Source organism: Chiloscyllium plagiosum, unplaced genomic scaffold, assembly GCF_037043375.1.
Source record: "Chiloscyllium plagiosum isolate Xiang-an unplaced genomic scaffold, Cpla_swu_hap1 HiC_scaffold_3, whole genome shotgun sequence".
Taxonomy (NCBI): domain Eukaryota; kingdom Metazoa; phylum Chordata; class Chondrichthyes; order Orectolobiformes; family Hemiscylliidae; genus Chiloscyllium; species Chiloscyllium plagiosum.
The window spans coordinates 161,418,922-161,439,886 of record NW_028270141.1 but is presented as its reverse complement, the minus strand read 5'-3'; positions in this window follow the sequence as shown (position 1 = coordinate 161,439,886).

Here is a 20,965-nt window from a genome sequence, read left to right as displayed (position 1 = left end):
CAGTGGAAACAGCTCCAGGTAACGGAAGGGAGCTGGTGACAATCTGAGCATGGAGCAGAGCCTGCAGTTCATGATCGCGGACTGGTTACTGGGTCACTGCAAACGCTGCCAGTCTTTGTAAGACAGAGATTCAGCCTTCAGCTCCTGTGGCTATCGTCCATCTCTGAAAACTCACAACATCCAGCCTACAGCTCCAATCACTTCATCTTTGACTTCTCTTTTTATAAAAACAGATTTGTCACTGCACTTGTATATAAAAGAAATAAAGCTGGCATTTTATGACCCAGTGTGGTCTTTTCTATTTTGTTCTGGGTGTGTGAGAGAGAGAGAGAGAGAGTTGGTTTTCTGTTGGGTAGCAGGGCTGTGTCGGCTGCTGTAGGAAGTGCTATGCAGGCCTCTCTTTGAGTCTGTTCCACAAGACCAGGAGGAGGTGATTTAGCTCCAGTGTTCCAATTGAACGTTACACGGTGTGTGTCAGAGCCCCTTCACTATCAGTGCACCTTTAACACCAACCGACAGCAGCGTCACCTTCTGCAGCCCGTCTGGCTACAGCAGTATCTGTGCAGTCAGCTTCCCATCTTTCACTCTCTCTTGCTTTCACTCTCTCTCTCCCTCTGTCACTCTCACTCTCTCTCTCACACTCCCTCTCTCTGTCTTTCACTCTTTCCCTTTTTCTCTCTCTCTCTCTCTCTCCTTCTCGCCCTTACCCCCTGCTTACCTCCCACAACAGTGATAGTATCCCCCTTGTCCTTACCTACCATCCCATCAGCATCCACATCCAGAGGGACCTTAGCTGCCATTTCCGTCACCTCCTGCGAGATGCCACCACCAGACACATATTCCCCCCCCCCCCCCCCCCCATTCCTTGTCAGCTTTCCACAGGGACCATTCCATCTGGGACACACTGGTCCACCCTTGCTCCAATCCTAACACCTCCCCACAGCATCACGGCTCCATCCCCTGCAATCAGCAAAGGTGTAATCCCTGTCTGTGAACACTCACAGCAGATTCTGGTCCCCACGCTATAGGAGGGATGGGATTACACTGGAGGGGGTGCAGAGGGAGATCCACCAGGATACTCCCTGGGATGGAGTATCGCAGTGATGGAGAGAGGCTGGATAAGCTTAGGCTGGTTTCTTTAGAGCAGAGAAGGCTGAGGGGGGGACTGATCGAGGTGTGTAAGATAATGAGGGGCATGGACAGGGTGGGGAGAGAGCAGCTACTCCCCCTGGTCAAAGGGTCAGTAACAGGGGAGCATCATTTGAAAGGGAAAGGCAGGAGGTTCAGGGGGGATTTGGAAATGATTTTCACCCAGAGGGTGGGTGGGGGGGTTGGGAATGTGCTGTCTGGGGGGGGGTTGGGAATGCGCTGTCTGGGGGGGGTAGGTTTGGGAATGTGCTGTCTTGGGGGGGGGGGGGGGTTGAGGGATCCTCACACCCTTTAAACAGCACTTCATGTGGCATAGCATTCAGGGCGATGGGGCTTGTGTGGGAAAGTGGGACGAGTTTAGGTTGGTCAGCACTGACCTGATGGACCAAAGGGCCTCTACAGTGTTTTATGACTCCTCCTCCCTCCTCCCTCCTCAGTATCCAAAGCCCCAAACATATCTTCCAGGTGAAGCAGAGATTTACCTGCGTTTCACTGAATCCAGTCTATTACATTCCCTGCTCACAATGTGGTCTTCTCTACATTGGGGGAACGTAGACTTGGTGACCACTTCACAGAACATCCAAGTTCTGTCTGCCAAAAGGACCCTGAGCTTCCAGTTGCCTGCCACTTTAACACCCCTCCCCCCGCTTCCTGGGCAATATCTCTGTCTCTGCTTGCTGCAGTGTTCCAGTGAAGCTCAGCAGATGCTGGAAGAACTGCACTTCATTTTCTGCTTGGGGACTCCACAGCCCTCTGCACTCAATATCGTGTTCGATAAATGTCTGAGCCTGATTCTCTCCTTCCATGTTTGTTCCCCACCCCACCCTTGTCCCATTTTCACCCCCATCGTAGTCCGCACAATCACCTATTGAACACCTTTCCCCAGCTTACTATCAGCAATCCCTTTGTCTATCTCTCCTCCTTTCTCTCTCTGTCTCTCTCTCTCTAGGCTCTATCTCTACCTATTGTTTACTCCTTCCCCTTCTCCCACCCCACCTTCAGCATATAGATCAACCTTTTCCTAGCTACAATCAATTCTGAAGAAGGGTCACTGGACCCGAGACGTTAACTCAGCTTTCTCTCCAGACCTGTTGTGTTTTTCCAACAATTTCTGATTTTGTTAGAAATATAACACTTCCATTTAAAAAGAGGAGACAAATGCAGGTAACCATCAACCAGTTAGCTTAATGCCTGTAATTGGGAAAAGAAGGATGTATCAGCAGAGCTTTTAGAAATATATAATATGATCAAACAGAGTCAATGTTGCTTCATGAAGGGGCAGTTGTGCCTGACAAATTTACTAGAATTCTTGGAGGAGGGAACTCACAGGATAGATAAAGTTTAAAATCGCACAACACCAGGTTATAGTCCAACAAGTCTAAACCTGTTGGACTATAACCTGGTGTTGTGTGATTTTTAACTTTGGACACCCCAGTCCAACACCGACATCTCCAAAGGATAGATAGAGGGTTTGGAATAGATTTGTTTTTCAGAAGACATTTGACAAGGTACCAAGGTCCTGGGGAGTGTTGCTGAACAAAGAGACCTTGGAGTGCAGGTTCATAGCTCCTTGAAAGTGGAGTCGCAGGTAGATAGGATAGTGAAGAAGGCGTTTGGTATGCTTTCCTTTATTGGTCAGAGTATTGAGTACAGGAGTTGGGAGGTCACGTTGCGGCTGTACAGGACATTGGTTAGGCCACTGTTGGAATATTGCGTGCAATTCTGGTCTCCTTCCTATCGGAAAGATGTTGTGAGACTTGAAAGGGTTCAGAAAAGATTTACAAGGAAGTTGCCAGGGTTGGAGGATTTGAGCTCTAGGGAGAGGCTGAACAGGCTGGGGCTGTTTTCACTGGAGCGTCGGAGGCTGAGGGGTGACCTTATAGAGGTTTACAAAATTATGAGGGGCATGGATAGGGTAAATAGACAAAGTCTTTTCCCTGGGGTCAGGGAGTCCAGAACTAGAGGGCATAGGTTTAGGGTGAGAGGGGAAAGATATAAGAGAGAACTAAGGGGCAACTTTTTCACGCAGAGGGTGGCGTGTGTATGGAATGAGCTGCCAGAGGATGTGGTGGAGGCTGGTACAGTTGCTACATTTAAGAGGCATTTGGATGGGTATATGAATAGGAAGGGTTTGGAGGGATATGGGCCGGGTGCTGGCAGGTGGGACTGGATTGGGTTGGGATATCTGGTCGGTATGGACAGGGCTGGACCGAAGGCTCTGTTTCCATGCTGTACATCTCTATGACTCTATGATTCTGTTAGCCTACTTAATAACAGTACATGGTGTTAGAGGGAGTATATTAACGTGAATAGAGGATTACCTAATGAATAGAAGATAGAGAATTGGAAAAAAGTGGGCATTTTCAGGATGTAATTAGTGCAGTAGCACACGGATCAGTGCTGAAACCAAAGCTGTTTACAATATTGTTAACGACTTGGATGAGGAAAATGAATGGCCTACCGCTGTGTATGTGGATCAGACAGAAAGAGGTGGGAAGGTAAGTGAGGGTGATAAAAAGAAGGATATAGACAGAGAGAGAGTGGATTAGTGGAGCTGGAAAAGCACAGCAGTTCAGGCAGCATCCGAGGAGCAGTAAAATCGACGTTTCGGGCAAAAGCCCTTCTTCAGGAATAAAGGCAGAGACCCTGAAGCGTGGAGAGATAAGCTAGAGGAGGGTGGGGGTGGGGAGAAAGTAGCATAGAGTACAATAGGTGAGTGGGGGAGGGGATGAAGGTGATAAGTCAGGGAGGAGAGGGTGGAGTGGATAGGTGGAAAAGGAGATAGGCAGGTCGGACAAGTCCGGACAAGTCATGGGGACAGTGCTGAGCTGGAAGTTTGGAACTCGGGTGAGGTGGGGGAAGGGGAAATGAGGAAACTGTTGAAATCCACATTGATGCCCTGGGGTTGAAGTGTTCCGAGGCGGAAGATGAGGCATTCTTCCTCCATGCGTCTGGTGGTGAGGGAGCGGCGGTGAAGGAGGCCCAGGACCTCCATGTCTTCGGCAGAGTGGGAGGGGGAGTTGAAATGTTGGGCCACAGGGCGGTGTGGTTGGTGCGGGTGTCCCGGAGATGTTCCCTAAAGTGCTCTGCTAGGAGGCGCCCAGTCTCCCCAATGTAGAGGAGACCGCATCGGGAGCAACGGATACAATAACTAATATTAGTGGATGTGCAAGTAAAACTTTGATGGATGTGGAAGGCTCCTTTAGGGCCTTGGATGTAAGGTGAGGGAGGAGGTGTGGGCACAGGTTTTACAGTTCCTGCGGTGGCAGGGGAAGGTGCCAGGATGGGAGGGTGGGTCGTAGGGGGGCGTGGAGCTGACCAGGTAGTCACGGAGGGAACGGTCTTTGCGGAAGGCGGAGAGGGGTGGGGAGGGAAATATATCCCTGGTGGTGGGGTCTGTTTGGAGGTGGCGGAAATGTCGGCGGATGATTTGGTTTATGCGAAGGTTGGTAGGGTGGAAGGTGAGCACCAGGGGCATTCTGTCCTTGTTGCGGTTGGAGGGGTTGGGTCTGAGGGCGGAGGTGCGGGATGTGGACGAGGTGCGTTGGAGGGCATCTTTAACCACGTGGGAAGGGAAATTGCGGTCTCTAAAGAAGGAGGCCATCTGGTGTGTTCTGTGGTGGAACTGGTCCTCCTGGGAGCAGATACGGCGGAGGCAGAGGAATTGGGAATATGGGATGGCATTTTTGCAAGAGGTAGGGTGGGAAGAGGTGTAATCCAGGTAGCTGTGGGAGTCGGTGGGTTTGTAGAAAATGTCAGTGTCAAGTCGGTCGTCACTGATGGAGATGGAGAGGTCCAGGAAGGGGAGGGAGGTGTCAGAGATGGTCCAGGTAAATTTAAGGTCAGGGTGGAATGTGTTGGTGGAGTTGATGAATTGCTCAACCTCCTCGCGGGAGCACGAGGTGGCGCCAATGCAGTCATCAATGCAGCGGAGGAAGAGGTGGGGAGTGGTGCCGGTGTAATTACGGAAGATCAACTGCTCTACGTAGCCAACAAAGAGACAGGCATAGCTGGGGCCCATACGTGTGCCCATGGCTACCCCTTTGGTCTGGAGGAAGTGGGAGGATTCAAAGGAGAAATTGTTAAGGGTGAGGACCAGTTCGGCCAAACGAATGAGAGTGTCGGTGGAGGGGTACTGTTGGGGACATCTGGAGAGGAAAAAACGGAGGGCTTGGAGGCCCTGGTCATGGCGGATGGAGGTGTAGAGGGGTTGGATATCCATGGTGAAGATGAGGCATTGGGGGCCGGGGAAAGGGAAGTCTTGGAGGAGGTGGAGGGCGTGGGTGGTGTCTCGAACGTATGTGGGGAGTTCCTGGACTAGTGGGGGATAGGACAGTGTCGAGATAGGTAGAGATGAGTTCAGTGGGGCAGGAGCATGCTGAGACAATGGGTCGGCCAGGGTGGTCAGGCTTGTGGATCTTGGGAAGGAGGTAGAACCGGGCAGTGCGGGGTTCCCGGACTATGAGGTTGGAAGCTGTGGGTGGGAGATCTCCTGAGGTGATGAGGTTCTCTATGGTCTGGGAGATGATGGTTTGGTGATGGGGGATGGGCTCATGGTCGAGGGGGCGGTAGGAAGAGGTGTCCTCGAGTTGGCGTTTGGCTTCAGGGAAGGAAAATGGAATGTTAGCATTTACTTCAAAGGGAATGGATTAAACAAGTTGGGTGTTTTGCTAAAAACTCAACAAGGCACTGGTCAGAGCCTGGCTGGATCCCGGGAACACCTTCCGGCCTGTTACCTGAGGGAAGATAGACTGACATTGGAGACAGTGCAGACATAGTTCCCTCAGCTGGGCCCGGGGATACAGGGACTGTCTGAGGAGGAGAGGGTGAGGAGGTTGGGCCTGAACTCCGTGAGGGTCCAGAAGACGTCGAGGTGACCTTATTGAAACGTACACGGTTCCAGGGCGGTCTGACACGGGAGATGTTTACAGGTTGTTTCTCCGTGCGGGAGAATCTCGGATCAGACAGAATTATCAGCGACCCCTCGGATTCACTTCCTGGCTGCAAATTCTGGGACTGGGCCATCAGCGCAGTGATTGGACAGTGTACAGGATCACAGCAGCTGGGACTGGGACATCAGCGCAGTGATTGGACAGTGTGCAGGATCACAGCAGCTGGGACTGGGACATCAGCGCAGTGATTGGACAGTGCACACGATCACAGCAGCTGGGACTGGGACATCAGCGCTGTGATTGGACAGTGTACCGGATCACAGCAGCTGGGACTGGGACATCAGCGCTGTGATTGGACAGTGTACCGGATCACAGCAGCTGGGACTGGGACATCAGCGCAGTGATTGGACAGTGTGCAGGATCACAGCAGCTGGGACTGGGACATCAGCGCAGTGATTGGACAGTGTACACGATCACAGCAGCTGGCACTGCGACTTCAGCGCAGTGATTGGACAGTGTGCAGGATCACAGCAGCTGGGGCTGGGACATCAGCGCTGTGATTGGACAGTGTACCGGATCACAGCAGCTGGGACTGGGACATCAGCGCAGTGATTGGACAGTGCACACGATCACAGCAGCTGGGACTGGGACATCAGCGCAGTGATTGGACAGTGCACACGATCACAGCAGCTGGGACTGGGACATCAGCGCTGTGATTGGACAGTGTACCGGATCACAGCAGCTGGGACTGGGACATCAGCGCAGTGATTGGACAGTGCACACGATCACAGCAGCTGGGACTGGGACATCAGCGCAGTGATTGGACAGTGCACACGATCACAGCAGCTGGGACTGGGACATCAGCGCTGTGATTGGACAGTGTACCGGATCACAGCAGCTGGGACTGGGACAGAAGCGCAGTGATTGGACAGTGTACACGATCACAGCAGCTGGGACTGGGACATCAGAGCAGTGATTGGACAGTGTACTGGATCACAGCAGCTGGGACTGGGACAGAAGCGCAGTGATTGGACAGTGTACACGATCACAGCAGCTGGGACTGGGACATCAGGGCAGTGATTGGACAGTGTACACGATCACAGCAGCTGGGACTGGGACATCAGAGCAGTGATTGGACAGTGTACTGGATCACAGCAGCTGGGACTGGGACAGAAGCGCAGTGATTGGACAGTGTACACGATCACAGCAGCTGGGACTGGGACATCAGAGCAGTGATTGGACAGTGTACTGGATCACAGCAGCTGGGACTGGGACAGAAGCGCAGTGATTGGACAGTGTACACGATCACAGCAGCTGGGACTGGGACATCAGCGCAGTGATTGGACAGTGTGCAGGATCACAGCAGCTGGGACTGGGACATCAGCGCTGTGATTGGACAGTGTACCGGATCACAGCAGCTGGGACTGGGACATCAGCGCAGTGATTGGACAGTGCACACGATCACAGCAGCTGGGACTGGGACATCAGCGCAGTGATTGGACAGTGCACACGATCACAGCAGCTGGGACTGGGACATCAGCGCAGTGATTGGACAGTGTACACGATCACAGCAGCTGGGACTGGGACAGAAGCGCAGTGATTGGACAGTGTACACGATCACAGCAGCTGGGACTGGGACATCAGCGCAGTGATTGGACAGTGTGCAGGATCACAGCAGCTGGGACTGGGACATCAGCGCAGTGATTGGACAGTGTACACGATCACAGCAGCTGGGACTGGGACATCAGCGCAGTGATTGGACAGTGCAAAGGATCACAGCAGCTGGGACTGGGACATCAGCGCAGTGATTGGACAGTGTACACGATCACAGCAGCTGGGACTGGGACATCAGCGCAGTGATTGGACAGTGCAAAGGATCACAGCAGCTGGGACTGGGACATCAGCGCAGTGATTGGACAGTGTGCAGGATCACAGCAGCTGGGGCTGGGACATCAGCGCAGTGATTGGACAGTGTGCAGGATCACAGCAGCTGGGGCTGGGACATCAGCGCAGTGATTGGACAGTGTGCAGGATCACAGCAGCTGGGACTGGGACATCAGCGCAGTGATTGGATAGTGTGCAGGATCACAGCAGCTGGGACTGGGACATCAGCGCAGTGATTGGACAGTGCGCAGGATCACAGCAGCTGGGACTGGGACATCAGCGCAGTGATTGGACAGTGTGCAGGATCACAGCAGCTGGGACTGGGACATCAGCGCAGTGATTGGACAGTGTGCAGGATCACAGCAGCTGGGACTGGGACATCAGCGCACCGATTGGACAGTGTGCAGGATCACAGCAGCTGGGACTGGGACATCAGCGCAGTGATTGGACAGTGTACACGATCACAGCAGCTGGGACTGGGACATCAGCGCAGTGATTGGACAGTGTGCAGGATCACAGCAGCTGGGACTGGGACATCAGCGCAGTGATTGGACAGTGTGCAGGATCACAGCAGCTGGGACTGGGACATCAGCGCAGTGATTGGGCAGTGTGCAGGATCACAGCAGCTGGGACTGGGACATCAGCGCAGTGATTGGACAGTGTACATGATCACAGCAGCTGGGACTGGGACATCAGCGCAGTGATTGGACAGTGTACAGGATCACAGCAGCTGGCACTGGGACATCAGCGCAGTGATTGGACAGTGTGCAGGATCACAGCAGCTGGGACTGGCACATCAGCGCAGTGATTGGACAGTGTACCGGATCACAGCAGCTGGGGCTGGGACATCAGAGCAGTGATTGGACAGTGTACAGGATCACAGCAGCTGGCACTGGGACATCAGCGCAGTGATTGGACAGTGTGCAGGATCACAGCAGCTGGGACTGGGACATCAGCGCAGTGATTGGACAGTGTGCAGGATCACAGCAGCTGGGACTGGGACATCAGCGCAGTGATTGGACAGTGTGCAGGATCACAGCAGCTGGGACTGGGACATCAGCGCAGTGATTGGACAGTGTACATGATCACAGCAGCTGGGACTGGGACATCAGCGCAGTGATTGGACAGTGCACACGATCACAGCAGCTGGGACTGGGACATCAGCGCAGTGATTGGACAGTGTACAGGATCACAGCAGCTGGCACTGGGACATCAGCGCAGTGATTGGACAGTGTGCAGGATCACAGCAGCTGGGACTGGCACATCAGCGCAGTGATTGGACAGTGTACCGGATCACAGCAGCTGGGGCTGGGACATCAGAGCAGTGATTGGACAGTGTACACGATCACAGCAGCTGGGACTGGGACATCAGCGCAGTGATTGGACAGTGTGCAGGATCACAGCAGCTGGGACTGGGACATCAGCGCAGTGATTGGACAGTGTGCAGGATCACAGCAGCTGGGACTGGGACATCAGCGCAGTGATTGGACAGTGTGCAGGATCACAGCAGCTGGGACTGGGACATCAGCGCAGTGATTGGACAGTGTACATGATCACAGCAGCTGGGACTGGGACATCAGCGCAGTGATTGGACAGTGTACAGGATCACAGCAGCTGGCACTGGGACATCAGCGCAGTGATTGGACAGTGTGCAGGATCACAGCAGCTGGGACTGGCACATCAGCGCAGTGATTGGACAGTGTACCGGATCACAGCAGCTGGGGCTGGGACATCAGAGCAGTGATTGGACAGTGTACCGGATCACAGCAGCTGGGGCTGGGACATCAGCGCAGTGATTGGACAGTGTACACGATCACAGCAGCTGGGACAGGACATCAGCGCAGTGATTGGACAGTGTACATGATCACAGCAGCTGGGACTGGGACATCAGCGCAGTGATTGGACAGTGTACAGGATCACAGCAGCTGGGACTGGGACATCAGCGCAGTGATTGGACAGTGTACACGATCACAGCAGCTGGGACTGGGACATCAGCGCAGTGATTGGACAGTGCACACGATCACAGCAGCTGGGACTGGGACATCAGCGCAGTGATTGGACAGTGTGCAGGATCACAGCAGCTGGGACTGGGACATCAGCGCAGTGATTGGACAGTGTGCAGGATCACAGCAGCTGGGACTGGGACATCAGCGCAGTGATTGGACAGTGTGCAGGATCACAGCAGCTGGGACTGGGACATCAGCGCAGGGATTGGACAGTGTACACGATCACAGCAGCTGGGACTGGGACATCAGCGCAGTGATTGGACAGTGTACAGGATCACAGCAGCTGGGACTGGGACATCAGCGCAGTGATTGGACAGTGTGCAGGATCACAGCAGCTGGGACTGGGACATCAGCGCAGTGATTGGACAGTGTGCAGGATCACAGCAGCTGGGACTGGGACATCAGCGCAGTGATTGGACAGTGTACACGATCACAGCAGCTGGGACTGGGACATCAGCGCAGTGATTGGACAGTGTACAGGATCACAGCAGCTGGGACTGGGACATCAGCGCAGTGATTGGACAGTGTACAGGATCACAGCAGCTGGGACTGGGACATCAGCGCAGTGATTGGACAGTGTACAGGATCACAGCAGCTGGGACTGGGACATCAGCGCAGTGATTGGACAGTGTGCAGGATCACAGCAGCTGGGACTGGGACATCAGCGCAGTGATTGGACAGTGTACACGATCACAGCAGCTGGGACAGGACATCAGCGCAGTGATTGGACAGTGTACATGATCACAGCAGCTGGGACTGGGACATCAGCGCAGTGATTGGACAGTGTACAGGATCACAGCAGCTGGGACTGGGACATCAGCGCAGTGATTGGACAGTGTGCAGGATCACAGCAGCTGGGACTGGGACATCAGCGCAGGGATTGGACAGTGTACACGATCACAGCAGCTGGGACTGGGACATCAGCGCAGTGATTGGACAGTGTACAGGATCACAGCAGCTGGGACTGGGACATCAGCTCAGTGATTGGACAGTGTACCGGATCACAGCAGCTGGGACTGGGACATCAGCGCAGTGATTGGACAGTGTGCAGGATCACAGCAGCTGGGACTGGGACATCAGCGCAGTGATTGGACAGTGTGCAGGATCACAGCAGCTGGGACTGGGACATCAGCGCAGTGATTGGACAGTGTACACGATCACAGCAGCTGGGACTGGGACATCAGCGCAGTGATTGGACAGTGTGCAGGATCACAGCAGCTGGGACTGGGACATCAGCGCAGTGATTGGACAGTGTACACGATCACAGCAGCTGGGACTGGGACATCAGCGCAGTGATTGGACAGTGTGCAGGATCACAGCAGCTGGGACTGGGACATCAGCGCAGTGATTGGACAGTGTACACGATCACAGCAGCTGGGACTGGGACATCAGCGCAGTGATTGGACAGTGTACACGATCACCGCAGCTGGGACTGGGACATCAGCGCAGTGATTGGACAGTGTGCAGGATCACAGCAGCTGGGACTGGGACATCAGCGCAGTGATTGGACAGTGTACACGAACACAGCAGCTGGGACTGGGACATCAGCGCAGTGATTGGACAGTGTGCAGGATCACAGCAGCTGGGACTGGGACATCAGCGCAGTGATTGGACAGTGTGCAGGATCACAGCAGCTGGGACTGGGACAGAAGCGCAGTGATTGGACAGTGTGCAGGATCACAGCAGCTGGGACTGGGACATCAGCGCAGTGATTGGACAGTGTGCAGGATCACAGCAGCTGGGACTGGGACATCAGCGCAGTGATTGGACAGTGTACACGATCACAGCAGCTGGGACTGGGACATCAGCGCAGTGATTGGACAGTGTGCAGGATCACAGCAGCTGGGACTGCGTCATCAGCGCAGTGATTGGACAGTGTGCAGGATCACAGCAACGGATACTGGGACATCAGCGCAGTGATTGGACAGTGTACACGATCACAGCAGCTGGGACTGGGACATCAGCGCTGTGATTGGACAGTGTACCGGATCACAGCAGCTGGGACTGGGACATCAGCGCAATGATTGGACAGTGTACCGGATCACAGCAGCTGGGACTGGGACATCAGCGCAGTGATTGGACAGTGTACAGGATCACAGCAGCTGGAACTGGGACATCAGCGCAGTGATTGGACAGTGTGCAGGATCACAGCAGCTGGCATAGGGACATCAGCGTAGTGATTGGACAGTGTACAGGATCACAGCAGGTGGGACTGGGGCATCAGCGCAGTGATTGGACAGTGTACACGATCACAGCAGCTGGGACTGGGACATCAGCGCAGTGATTGGACAGTGCACAGGATCACAGCAGCTGGGACTGGGACATCAGCGCAGTGATTGGACAGTGTGCAGGATCACAGCAGCTGGAAATGGGACATCAGCGCAGTGATTGGACAGTGTGCAGGATCACAGCAGCTGGCATAGGGACATCAGCGTAGTGATTGGACAGTGTACAGGATCACAGCAGCTGGGACTGGGACATCAGCGCAGTGATTGGACAGTGTGCAGGATCACAGCAGCTGGGACTGGGACATCAGCGCAGTGATTGGACAGTGTGCAGGATCACAGCAGCTGGCACTGGGACATCAGCGCAGTGATTGGACAGTGTACAGGATCACAGCAGCTGGGACTGGGACATCAGCGCAGTGATTGGACAGTGTACACGATCACAGCAGCTGGCACTGGGACATCAGCGCAGTGATTGGACAGTGTACACGATCACAGCAGCTGGGACTGGGACATCAGCGCAGTGATTGGACAGTGTGCAGGATCACAGCAGCTGGGACTGGGACATCAGCGCAGTGATTGGACAGTGTACACGATCACAGCAGCTGGCACTGGGACATCAGCGCAGTGATTGGACAGTGTGCAGGATAACAGCAGCTGGGTCTGGGACATCAGCGCAGTGATTGGACAGTGTGCAGGATCACAGCAGCTGGGACTGGGACATCAGCGCAGTGATTGGACAGTGTACAGGATCACAGCAGCTGGGACTGGGACATCAGCGCAGTGATTGGACAGTGTACAGGATCACAGCAGCTGGGACTGGGACATCAGCGCAGTGATTGGACAGTGTGCAGGATCACAGCAGCTGGGACTGGGACATCAGCGCTGTGATTGGACAGTGTACAGGATCACAGCAGCTGGCACTGGGACATCAGCGCAGTGATTGGACAGTGTGCAGGATCACAGCAGCTGGGACTGGGACATCAGCGCTGTGATTGGACAGTGTGCAGGATCACAGCAGCTGGGACTGGGACATCAGCGCAGTGATTGGACAGTGTACAGGATCACAGCAGCTGGGACTGGGACATCAGCGCAGTGATTGGACAGTGTACAGGATCACAGCAGCTGGGACTGGGACATCAGAGCAGTGATTGGACAGTGTGCAGGATCACAGCAGCTGGGACTGGGACATCAGCGCAGTGATTGGACAGTGTGCAGGATCACAGCAGCTGGCACTGGGACATCAGAGCAGTGATTGGACAGTGTGCAGGATCACAGCAGCTGGGACTGGGACATCAGAGCAGTGATTGGACAGTGTGCAGGATCACAGCAGCTGGGACTGGGACATCAGCGCAGTGATTGGACAGTGTGCAGGATCACAGCAGCTGGGACTGGGACATCAGCGCAGTGATTGGACAGTGCAAAGGATCACAGCAGCTGGGACTGGGACATCAGCGCAGTGATTGGACAGTGTGCAGGATCACAGCAGCTGGGACTGGGACATCAGCGCAGTGATTGGACAGTGTGCAGGATCACAGCAGCTGGGACTGGGACATCAGCGCAGTGATTGGACAGTGTGCAGGATCACAGCAGCTGGGACTGGGACATCAGCGCTGTGATTGGACAGTGTACAGGATCACAGCAGCTGGCACTGGGACATCAGCGCAGTGATTGGACAGTGTGCAGGATCACAGCAGCTGGGACTGGGACATCAGCGCTGTGATTGGACAGTGTGCAGGATCACAGCAGCTGGGACTGGGACATCAGCGCAGTGATTGGACAGTGTACAGGATCACAGCAGCTAGGACTGGGACATCAGCGCAGTGATTGGACAGTGTGCAGGATCACAGCAGCTGGGACTGGGACATCAGAGCAGTGATTGGACAGTGTGCAGGATCACAGCAGCTGGGACTGGGACATCAGCGCAGTGATTGGACAGTGTGCAGGATCACAGCAGCTGGGACTGGGACATCAGAGCAGTGATTGGACAGTGTGCAGGATCACAGCAGCTGGGACTGGGACATCAGAGCAGTGATTGGACAGTGTGCAGGATCACAGCAGCTGGGACTGGGACATCAGCGCAGTGATTGGACAGTGTGCAGGATCACAGCAGCTGGGACTGGGACATCAGCGCAGTGATTGGACAGTGTGCAGGATCACAGCAGCTGGGACTGGGACATCAGCGCAGTGATTGGACAGTGTGCAGGATCACAGCAGCTGGGACTGGGACATCAGCGCAGTGATTGGACAGTGTACACGATCACAGCAGCTGGGACTGGGACATCAGCGCAGTGATTGGACAGTGTACATGATCACAGCAGCTGGGACTGGGACATCAGCGCAGTGATTGGACAGTGTACAGGATCACAGCAGCTGGGACTGGGACATCAGCGCAGTGATTGGACAGTGTGCAGGATCACAGCAGCTGGGACTGGGACATCAGCGCAGTGATTGGACAGTGTGCAGGATCACAGCAGCTGGGACTGGGACATCAGCGCAGTGATTGGACAGTGTGCAGGATCACAGCAGCTGGGACTGGGACATCAGAGCAGTGATTGGACAGTGTGCAGGATCACAGCAGCTGGGACTGGGACATCAGCGCAGTGATTGGACAGTGTGCAGGATCACAGCAGCTGGGACTGGGACATCAGCGCAGTGATTGGACAGTGTACACGATCACAGCAGCTGGGACTGGGACATCAGCGCAGTGATTGGACAGTGTACACGATCACAGCAGCTGGGACTGGGACATCAGCGCAGTGATTGGACAGTGTACAGGATCACAGCAGCTGGGACTGGGACATCAGCGCAGTGATTGGACAGTGTGCAGGATCACAGCAGCTGGGACTGGGACATCAGCGCAGTGATTGGACAGTGTGCAGGATCACAGCAGCTGGGACTGGGACATCAGCGCAGTGATTGGACAGTGTGCAGGATCACAGCAGCTGGGACTGGGACATCAGCGCAGTGATTGGACAGTGTACAGGATCACAGCAGCTGGCACTGGGACATCAGCGCAGTGATTGGACAGTGTACAGGATCACAGCAGCTGGGACTGGGACATCAGCGCAGTGATTGGACAGTGTGCAGGATCACAGCAGCTGGCACTGGGACATCAGCGCAGTGATTGGACAGTGTGCAGGATCACAGCAGCTGGGACTGGGACATCAGCGCAGTGATTGGACAGTGTGCAGGATCACAGCAGCTGGGACTGGGACATCAGCGCAGTGATTGGACAGTGTGCAGGATCACAGCAGCTGGCACTGGGACATCAGCGCAGTGATTGGACAGTGTACAGGATCACAGCAGCTGGGACTGGGACATCAGCGCAGTGATTGGACAGTGTACCGGATCACAGCAGCTGGCACTGGGACATCAGCGCAGTGATTGGACAGTGTACAGGATCACAGCAGCTGGGACTGGGACATCAGCGCAGTGATTGGACAGTGTACACGATCACAGCAGCTGGGACTGGGACATCAGCGCAGTGATTGGACAGTGTACAGGATCACAGCAGCTGGGACTGGGACATCAGCGAAGTGATTGGACAGTGTGCAGGATCACAGCAGCTGGGACTGGGACATCAGCGCAGTGATTGGACAGTGTACACGATCACAGCAGCTGGGACTGGGACATCAGCGCAGTGATTGGACAGTGTACAGGATCACAGCAGCTGGGACTGGGACATCAGCGAAGTGATTGGACAGTGTGCAGGATCACAGCAGCTGGGACTGGGACATCAGCGCAGTGATTGGACAGTGTACACGATCACAGCAGCTGGGACTGGGACATCAGCGCAGTGATTGGACAGTGTGCAGGATCACAGCAGCTGGGACTGGGACATCAGCGCAGTGATTGGACAGTGTACACGATCACAGCAGCTGGGACTGGGACATCAGCGCAGTGATTGGACAGTGTACACGATCACAGCAGCTGGGACTGGGACATCAGCGCAGTGATTGGACAGTGTACAGGATCACAGCAGCTGGGACTGGGACATCAGCGAAGTGATTGGACAGTGTGCAGGATCACAGCAGCTGGGACTGGGACATCAGCGCAGTGATTGGACAGTGTACACGATCACAGCAGCTGGGACTGGGACATCAGCGCAGTGATTGGACAGTGTACAGGATCACAGCAGCTGGGACTGGGACATCAGCGAAGTGATTGGACAGTGTGCAGGATCACAGCAGCTGGGACTGGGACATCAGCGCAGTGATTGGACAGTGTACACGATCACAGCAGCTGGGACTGGGACATCAGCGCAGTGATTGGACAGTGTGCAGGATCACAGCAGCTGGGACTGGGACATCAGCGCAGTGATTGGACAGTGTACACGATCACAGCAGCTGGGACTGGGACATCAGCGCAGTGATTGGACAGTGTACACGATCACAGCAGCTGGCACTGGGACATCAGCGCAGTGATTGGACAGTGTGCAGGATCACAGCAGCTGGGACTGGGACATCAGCACAGTGATTGGACAGTGTACAGGATCACAGCAGCTGGGACTGGGACATCAGCGCAGTGATTGGACAGTGTGCAGGATCACAGCAGCTGGGACTGGGACATCAGCGCAGTGATTGGACAGTGTACAGGATCACAGCAGCTGGGACTGGGACATCAGAAACACACAGACACAGATACCCCGAGTTGAGGAGGGATTTGGTTTCTTTGAGGGGAGTGTGTCTGAGGAATTCTGTCCCACTGAGGGCTGTCGAAGCTGGGTCATTGTGTCCGCTCACCGGTGAGGGAGACAGGATTTGTAATCAGGAAGGGAATCACGGTGACGGGGAATAGTTCGGAACGTGTAGTTCAGTATTATCAGATCAGCTGTGAAATCATTCATGGGCAGAGCAGAGGCGATGGGCTGAATGGCCTTCTCCTACTCCAATGCCGGTGGCTCTTATTCCCACGCCACACACACACACCAGGCAGTGACCATCTCCAATAAGAGACAATCTAACCCCTGCCCATTGACCCTCAGTGGTGTTCCCTTCACTGAATCCCCCAATATCAACATCCTGGGGGTTACTATTGACCAGAAACTCAACTGGACTCACCCCATAAACACAGCGGCTACAAGAGCAGGTCAGAGGCTGGGAATACTGCGGTGAGTAACCCCCCTCCTGACTCCCCGAAGCCTGTCCACCATCTACAAGGTACAAGTCAGGAGTGGGAGGGAATACTCCCCACTTGCCCCGGATGGGGGCAGCTCCAACAACACTCAAGAAGCTCAACACCATCCAGGACAAAGCAGGGGCTTGATTGGCACCACATCCACAAACACCCCCTCCCCCCCCCCACCGACGCTCAGTAACAGCAGTGTGTACCATCCCCTCCCCCCCTCACCGACACTCAGTAACAGCAGTGTGTACCATCCCCTCCCTCCCCCCACCGACGCTCAGTAACAGCAGTGTGTACCATCCCCTCCCTCCCTCCCCCCCACCGACGCTCAGTAACAGCAGTGTGTACCATCCCCTCCCTCCCCCCCCCCACCGACGCTCAGTAACAGCAGTGTGTACCATCCCCTCCCTCCCCCCCCCACCGACACTCAGTAACAGCAGTGTGTACCATCCTCTCCCTCCCCCCCACCGACACTCAGTAACAGCAGTGTGTACCATCCCCTCACTCCCCCCCCCACCGACGCTCAGTAACAGCAGTGTGTACCATCCCCTCCCTCCCTCCCACCGACGCTCAGTAACAGCAGTGTGTACCATCCCCTCCCTCCCCCCACCGACGCTCAGTAACAGCAGTGTGTACCATCCCCTCCCTCCCCCCCACCGACGCTCAGTAACAGCAGTGTGTACCATCCCCTCCCCCCCCCCACCGACACTCAGTAACAGCAGTGTGTACCATCCCCTCCCCCCCCCCACCGACGCTCAGTAACAGCAGTGTGTACCATCCCCTCCCTCCCCCACCGACGCTCAGTAACAGCAGTGTGTACCATCCCCTCCCTCCCCCACCGACTCTCAGTAACAGCAGTGTGTACCATCCCCTCCCTCCCCCCCACCGACACTCAGTAACAGCAGTGCGTACCATCCCCTCCCTTCCCCCCCACCGACGCTCAGTAACAGCAGTGTGTACCATCCCCTCCCTCCCCCCCACCGACGCTCAGTAACAGCAGTGTGTACCATCCCCTCCCCTCCCCCACCGACGCTCAGTAACAGCAGTGTGTACCATCCCCTCCCTCCCCCCCACCGACGCTCAGTAACAGCAGTGTGTACCATCCCCTCCCCTCCCCCACCGACGCTCAGTAACAGCAGTGTGTACCATCCCCTCCCTCCCCCCCACCGACGCTCAGTAACAGCAGTGTGTACCATCCCCTCCCCCCCACCGATGCTCAGTAACAGCAGTGTGTACCATCCCCTCCCTCCCCCCCCCACCGACGCTCAGTAACAGCAGTGTGTACCATCCCCTCCCCCCCCCACCGACACTCAGTAACAGCAGTGTGTACCATCCCCTCCCCTCCCCCACCGACGCTCAGTAACAGCAGTGTGTACCATCCCCTCCCTCCCCCCCACCGACGCTCAGTAACAGCAGTGTGTACCATCCCCTCCCTCTCCCCCACCGACGCTCAGTAACAGCAGTGTGTACCATCCCCTCCCCCCCCCCACCGACACTCAGTAACAGCAGTGTGTACCATCCCCTCCCTCCCCCACCGACGCTCAGTAACAGCAGTGTGAACCATCCCCTCCCTCCCCCCCACCGACGCTCAGTAACAGCAGTGTGTACCATCCCCTCCCTCCCCCCCACCGACGCTCAGTAACAGCAGTGTGTACCATCCCCTCCCCCCCCCCCACCGACGCTCAGTAACAGCAGTGTGTACCATCCCCTCCATCCCCCCCCACCGACACTCAGTAACAGCAGCGTGTACCATCCCCTCCCTCCCTACCCACCGACGCTCAGTAACAGCAGTGTGTACCATCCCCTCCCTCCCCCACCGACACTCAGGAACAGCAGTGTGTACCATCCCCTCCCTCCCCCACCGACACTCAGTAACAGCAGCGTGTACCATCCCCTCCCTCCCTACCCACCGACACTCAGTAACAGCAGTGTGTACCATCCCCTCCCTCCCCCCCCACCGACACTCAGTAACAGCAGTGTGTACCATCCCCTCCCCCCCACCGACGCTCAGTAACAGCAGTGTGTACCATCCCCTCCCTCCCCCACCGACCCTCAGTAACAGCAGTGTGTACCATCCCCTCCCTCCCCCCCACCGACACTCAGTAACAGCAGTGTGTACCATCCCCTCCCTCCCCCCACCGACGCTCAGTAACAGCAGTGTGTACCATCCCCTCCCTCCCCCCCACCGACACTCAGTAACAGCAGTGTGTACCATCCCCTCTCCCCCCCCACCGACGCTCAGTAACAGCAGTGTGTACCATCCCCTCCCTCCCCCACCGACCCTCAGTAACATCAGTGTGTACCATCCCCTCCCTCCCCCACCGACCCTCAGTAACAGCAGTGTGTACCATCCCCTCCCTCCCCCCCACCGACACTCAGTAACAGCAGTGTGTACCATCCCCTCCCCCCCCACCGACCCTCAGTAACAGCAGTGTGTACCATCCCCTCCCTCCCCCCCACCGACACTCAGTAACAGCAGTGTGTACCATCCCCTCCCCCCCCACCGACCCTCAGTAACAGCAGTGTGTACCATCCCCTCCCTCCCCCCCACCGACGCTCAGTAACATCAGTGTGTACCATCCCCTCCCTCCCCCACCGACCCTCAGTAACAGCAGTGTGTACCATCCCCTCCCTCCCCCCCACCGACACTCAGTAACAGCAGTGTGTACCATCCACTCCCTCCCCCCCACCGACGCTCAGTAACAGCAGTGTGTACCATCCCCTCCCTCCCCCACCGACGCTCAGTAACAGCAGTGTGTACCAACCCCTCCCTCCCCACCGACGCTCAGTAACAGCAGTGTGTACCATCCCCTCCCTCCCCCCCACCGACGCTCAGTAACAGCAGTGTGTACCATCCCCTCCCTCCCCCCTCCACCGACACTCAGTAACAGCAGTGTGTACCATCCCCTCCCTCCCCCCTCCACCGACACTCAGTAACAGCAGTGTGTACCAACCCCCCCCCCCCACCGACCCTCAGTAACAGCAGTGTGTACCAACCCCCCCCCCACCGACACTCAGTAACAGCAGTGTGTACCATCCCGTCCCTCCCCCAACCCCTGACACTCAGTAACAGCAGTGTGTACCATCCCCTCCCTCCCCCCCCACCGACACTCAGTAACAGCAGTGTGTACCATCCCCTCCCTCCCCCCCCCACCGACACTCAGTAACAGCAGTGTGTACCATCCCCTCCCTCCCCCCCCCACCGACACTCAGTAACAGCAGTGTGTACCATCCCCCTCCCCCACCGACGCTCAGTAACAGCAGTGTGTACCATCCCCCCCCCCAACCGACCCTCAGTAACAGCAATGTGTACCATCCCCTCCCTCCCCCCACCGACACTCAGTAACAGCAGTGTGTACCATCCCCTCCCTCCCCCCACCGACACTCAGTAACAGCAGTGTGTACCATCCCCTCCCTCCCCCCCACCGACACTCAGTAACAGCAGTGTGTACCATCCCCTCCCTCCCCCTACCGACGCTCAGTAACAGCAGTGTGTACCATCCCCTCCCTCCCCCCACCGACGCTCAGTAACAGCAGTGTGTACCATCCCCTCCCTCCCCCCCCACCGACACTCAGTAACAGCAGTGTGTACCATCCCCCTCCCCCACCGACGCTCAGTAACAGCAGTGTGTACCATCCCCCCCCCCAACCGACCCTCAGTAACAGCAGTGTGTACCATCCC